The sequence below is a fragment of the Rattus norvegicus genome, chromosome 18 (assembly GCF_036323735.1).
Source record: "Rattus norvegicus strain BN/NHsdMcwi chromosome 18, GRCr8, whole genome shotgun sequence".
Taxonomy (NCBI): domain Eukaryota; kingdom Metazoa; phylum Chordata; class Mammalia; order Rodentia; family Muridae; genus Rattus; species Rattus norvegicus.
The window spans coordinates 15,932,843-15,938,842 of record NC_086036.1 but is presented as its reverse complement, the minus strand read 5'-3'; positions in this window follow the sequence as shown (position 1 = coordinate 15,938,842).

Below are 6,000 nucleotides of genomic sequence, written 5' to 3'. Positions count from 1 at the left end.
AGGAAGAGAGAGAGAAGGAAAGCAAACACGTTAGCATTAACATTTCACACTCATGGTCCGCACTTTTCTCAGCTTTATGCCTTTGCTGAGTAGCAAGTGTGTCCTGTGCTTTCGCTGTCCACGGCTCCAGACCAATTACTGTCACAGCCACTCCCACCTCACAGGGCTTGTGGAGGGAAGCCCCTGCCTTTCACTCTCCAGAACTGTTGGCTTATTTCTTGGGAATCTGCCATAACCCGCTCATTAAAAATCACTTGGCTTTGGTATGTTTTTAAGTCGTATTTTCCCTTTTAATCATAGTATAATATATGTGCATATTTAAAAATCAGGTGGCACCACTTGTAATAAAGCTCACCTCAGATCCTACCCGTCCTCTTCTGACGTCATCCTTAATCTAATACTTCAGCTGCTTCACTGCACGCTTCTATTCAGACCCTGAGCACTGTGCTCTATTGGCTGTGCACTATGGACTTTCTGCTGTAACAAAATACCACAAACTCAGGGTCTTAAAGTAACACACACATATTTATTTGTTCCTCTGATGGAGATGACGTCTGAGTCTCAAGGGACCTTGGCCAGCCTGGCAGAGCTGGTCTAACTGAGGCCCCGAACACCCCTCCTTCCCCTCTTCTGCAGAGAGACTGCCTACCACCAGTCTTTTTTATTGCTGTTTTCTGCCTTTGAGATATTTGCAATGTTCTTCTCTTTCATCAAAGCCAAATTGGCAGTTGCTTTCACCAGCAAGGACACACACACACACACACACACACACACACACACACACACACACACACAATTGTAATAGGGTTCATCAAGGGACATTTAGGGGTAATCCAAGAAATTCTCCCCACTGTAAGGGTTTAAATGTAAGTGGACATCTCTTTTGTACTAGTACACACAGGCTCCAGAGGTGAGCACCCGGACACTGGGGTCGAGACTCAGCCGGAATGCATGCGTTTGTTCAAGCTTGTCAGCGTGGCTTTCACTGGATGATTTCCTACTGTGAAGGATAAGTGCTTGGCTCTGCAGCCCCACGCCTCCCAGCAGGCACAACTGCACAAATCTCTCCTTTCGTCTCCTCAGAACAGTTATAGTAACCCTTTAAGCTAACTCAGTATTTGGTATTTTATTATTATGGTGGATACGGACTATCCACGGACGAACCAGAAGTGACCTATGCTTTGTCTTTCCTGTCTTGATCAATGATTTTTTAAAAAAAATATTGTCTTAGTCTTCCATTTGGTTATCGCCAGTTCGGCCGTAAGCCTGGGCTGGTACTGGTGTTCGGCCGTAAGCCTGGGCTGGTACTGGTGTTCAGCCGTAAGCCTGGGCTGGTACTGGTGTTCAGCCGTAAGCCTCGGCATCCGGTGCACCGTCAGTTTTAGTGTTTGCCTTAGGGATATCCTCTTTGGGCTTCCTCCCATTCTGCTCTGGCCTGGACTTCACCCCCTATATCTGCCACACATGGTCATAAGCCAAGCCCTTGTCCCCACGTCATCTTAGAGAAGCTCCTGCCTCTCTCATGAGCGGGGCCACAGGTTGCTGGTCGGCCCCATCATTTTAATGGATTAAGTCCTCATTAGCTTCTGAGAAAGGGTGCCAAGAGAAATCTTCATTCTCTGCCTGCTTGATCAAACACTGCGCCAGCGTACAAGACGTTGTACACTGTGCAGGAAATTGAGCAGGCAGAGAAACAGAGCCAGCCATGTAATCTAGAACAGAGGAATGTGGCGGGTCACACACCCTCTTTCTTCATCAAATGCATCTCAAGCCAAAAAAGCACTCCTGAGAAGAGAATTTGCAATGAAAATGGCAGAGATGACTCTAGATTAAAAGGCCTCAGAAAGCCAGCAAGGTATTGGTCATTTATAGGCCCTGATTCATGTAGAGTATAGTTTTAAAGATCTGTGGCATTAATGAGACAGAAATTAGAACACTAGAGTTTGATGGCGCCATTTAAATTTTAAAAATACTTAATGTGAGTGTGGGGAGTTGTAGGCGTGTGTGTGTGTGTGTGTGTGTGCCCACATGTGCTGTGGCATGTGTGTGCAGATCAGGGAACAACTTGTAGTAGTCAATTCTCTTTACCGTGTGGGTTCCAGGAATTGAACTCAGCAAGCATCTTACCTAGTAGGCCATCTTGCTGGCTTGATACTGTCTGGTTTTAGTGCAGGTGCAGTAAAAGCATCGTATTATACTTTTAGGCCCTCATTTGGAGAATATATCAGACAGGACAGGATGGGGACAGAGATCAGCATGACAACAGATTGGGAATGGCCACATTTGATAACCAGTGAGACTGGGTGTTAGGGACACGAGAGTTAAAAAGACATCTCTACCTTGTAAGTAGTTGAGTTTTTCTACAATAAATCAGGCTTCAAATTCACAAATGAGAAGGAAAAAAAAACGAAAGACCAACTACCACCACTATTGTCACCGTTGAAAATGCCACCACAGTAAGATACGAACCATGAGGATAAAGCGCTTTTTGCCTAGATGTTCGAGGGATTTTCCCATCACCATCTTCTAAATCAGAGGAACCCATCTGGAAACATTTGGTACTCACCTGTGTGCTGGTCTGCGTGCACTGGATTCTTTCTCCAACCTTCCCTTAGAGGAAGAGCTCCTTTGTTACTTTTCTTCAGCTTTCCTTACGCATGCCCCTGGGCATGGTGGCCCATCCCCCTTCTTCACTGACTGCTGAACTGAACAGTTTAATCTTGAATGTTTTGCTTGAGAAATGGTATTGCTTCTTTGATAGGTTTTTTTTCATCTCATTTTCTCATTTTTTGGTTTTGAAATTCCCATTATTGGTGTGTTGAATTGATGCTATTTTCAGTGGGATCCCATTATGTTTTGAGGTAAAATTAGAACAAATTGGTGACTTTTTACGGCAGATTTTCCCATCTTGGACAAACCGTGTCTCCACTTACTTTAAAACCCTTTCAGTTTCGTCAGCTGAGTGTAAATTTTTTCCTTCATTCTGCACACCTTAATAGTCTTATGTCTAGTGGTTTTGTTTTCCCTTTGTGTCATTTTAAAGTGGAATCTTTTATTCTGTTGTGTTTGCTAGCTGGTTATTGTTACATGTGGGAAAGCGATTACCTTTGTTATCTTTAAAGTCCCTTTGCTAAATTCTCTTCTCCCAAATAGTTTTCACTTGGTCCTTTTTTTTTTCCCCCTGGTATATATCTATAGATTCCTCCCAAAATGACTTTTGTGTTTTTAATTTTTTTGACCTTTTATTTCTCAAAGAACAGGTATTGGGGGGCTAAGAACACAGTTCAGTCTGTAAGGTGTTTGCCTTGCAAGTATGAGGACCTGAATTCAAGTCCCAGACCCATGCTTTAAAAAAAAAAATAATCCAGGCATAGGGGCACACACGTGCAATCGCAGTGCGGGGAGGTAGAGACCGGAAGATCCACGGGCCCAGCAGGCCAGCCAGCCTGGCCAACTGAGCGCTAGGCCAGTGAGATGCTATGCATTAAAAGAAAAGGTGAACTGTGCCAGAGAAGCAAGACTCGAGTTGATTTCTGGCCACAAACCTGCGTAAATCAGGCCCAGCACTGATTTAACATCCACTCCTTTAATGGCAGCAGTCAGGAGGCAGAGGCAGAGGCAGGTGGATCTCTGTGAGTTTAGCACCAGCCTGGTCTACACAGAGTGAGTTCCAGGACAACCAGAGCTGTATAGTGTTAGTTCTGTTTCAAAAAACAACAAATCAAAACAAAACAACAACAAAAACAATCCTTGCGTCCTTTCTGTCTAAGGCTCTCCCTGCTCACCTCAGGGCCCAGTCACAGCCTGCAGGCTCCTGGTGTTTGATAAAGCTCATGAAAGGGAACTGTCTCTGCCTTCTCCCTGACAGGCCACTGCTGCTCAGAGGGCATCTGGGGAGGGACAGATTGAGAACACAGGATAAGACGCATACCTGAGGAAGTGCCACGGTGAATCCTATTACTCTAAAAGTCCCTTCTCGTTCTTGCAGCTGGCTAATTAATAACTAGATCTAAAAGACATACAGGGTTCTCTTAGGGTTACTGTTGCTGTGAGGAGATGCCGCGACCTCAGCAGCTTTTACAAAGGAAAGCATTTGATTGGGGTTCGCTTACAGGTCAAAGGTTTAGTCCATTATCTTCTTTCTCTCTCTCCCTTTCTGTCCATCTCTATCTCCCCCCACCCCCACCCCACCCCTCTTTTCTCTATCTCTTCCCTTTTCCAGGTGCTTTTCCTCCCCACCTCCAATAAATCTTCCTATCACTAGGTCTGGCTTGATTGTTTAGGGGAGGATGCCTCTGAGGCCCCGCCCCCCAGATGCTCCTCCCACCACATTATAAAAGTCACCACTAGGGCACTGTTCTTAGAGATGCCCGCACCCATGCTTTGCAGTAAGCCTTTTTTCTTTCCTTCAGCATCTTCCTTTCTGTTTTAGAATATTCCAACTGTGCTTCACGCTGGCTCACCCCCAGATGCTTTTCTTTGTTGATTCCACAAATCCCATCTATTCTACCTGAGTGAAAGTCTCTGAGAACATTTCCTCCAGCTGCGGGTGGTGTCAATGTGGTGGGGTGCTCTCTCTGTCCCTCTCATTGTTGACAGTCCTACTTCGTGAATGAGAGATCCAATCGTAGGACTGATCCCACTTCCAGACAGGGTCCAATCCCTGTGTGCTTGGCCTGTCCTTAAACCTTCTAGCAAAGCTAGGCCCGTAAGAGGTTTCTCCTTCCACAGCTGCCTCTGAGATCCCTCTTACTCCCCCTGAAACATGGAGTAATGATCATAAGTGGTTCAACCATGGGCATTTAATCTGTAGTTTGTTTCTAAGTTCAATTTGTCCCAGATTCAGCTTGCAGGTCAAAGAGCTTTTAACATCCTCCGTCTGTTCTTTGCGTGTTCTCCATCCCTACTGAGATGCTCAAGTGCTTCACTCGTGTTTCTTCCTAGTACTGGGAGTCCGTCAGAGAAACCCACGCAGGCACAGCTCATAGCCTATTGAAAATAGCCAATAGCCAGCTGGGACTACACTCAGGTATTTGGCACTCAGGCTTTTAAAGGCAAAGCACACATCCTGTTACTTTGCTCAGCAGCTACAGGGGAACGTCTTGCTAAAGCAAGCAGTCTAACAGAAGCTAAGATAAGCAGTTAGTGGGAGAGAGGTTTGCCCAAGCCAGCAGTTTAACAAAAACCAAGATAAATTAGTTTGGGGCAACTTGACCTTGGGTTCCTAGACTAGAGCTGAGTAATTTTTCCATGGGATTTTCCATCAAGAAAATCTAATTCTAGTCAAACCTAAAATGGCTTCAGCAAGACTACAGGATGGAGGGAGCCCTGCACTGTCTTGCCTTGTCACATTATCCCTGCCCTGTCAGGAGCCATTTCTCTTTGTGATCTGGGGCTCTTCCAATGGAAAATGGTGTTTAAAGCCAGAATGTGTGAAATGAAGGTACAAGCCGTTAGGAAGAGTGTGCTCAGTGGGTTCATGACTTTGGATTTTATGCTCAGAAAGCCAATATCTGGGTGGTAAATGTGCTCCCAGAGCTAAAACAACAACAACAACAACAACAACAACACAACAACAACAACAACACAACAGCAACAACAAAAGACCCAAACTGTACATGTTTCTGTATGCACTAATATTATTCCTCTCTCTCTCTCTCTCTCTCTCTCTCTCTCTCTCTCTCTCTCTCTCTCTCCTCTCTCTCCAGCATTCACATGCTCCCAGCTCCTCCTAGCTCCCTAGGCTGGCACTGCTTTTCTTCTTTCTGTCAGTGGGAAACCTGGCTTCCATTAGCATATGCAGTCATTTGACTAATCCCTGTGTGTGCAGCTCCTCTCCTCAGCCAGGCTTCCTCAGAGCAGATGCCTCCTCAGCCACTAAGATTCTGAGTGCAGCTTCCTCTGGATGTCTTCCTTACCCTTGGATTTAAATACTCTAAACATTTAAATTATGCTTTATCCTTTTCTTAAGCCGGTGTTTATGTTTGAATATTACTCGAA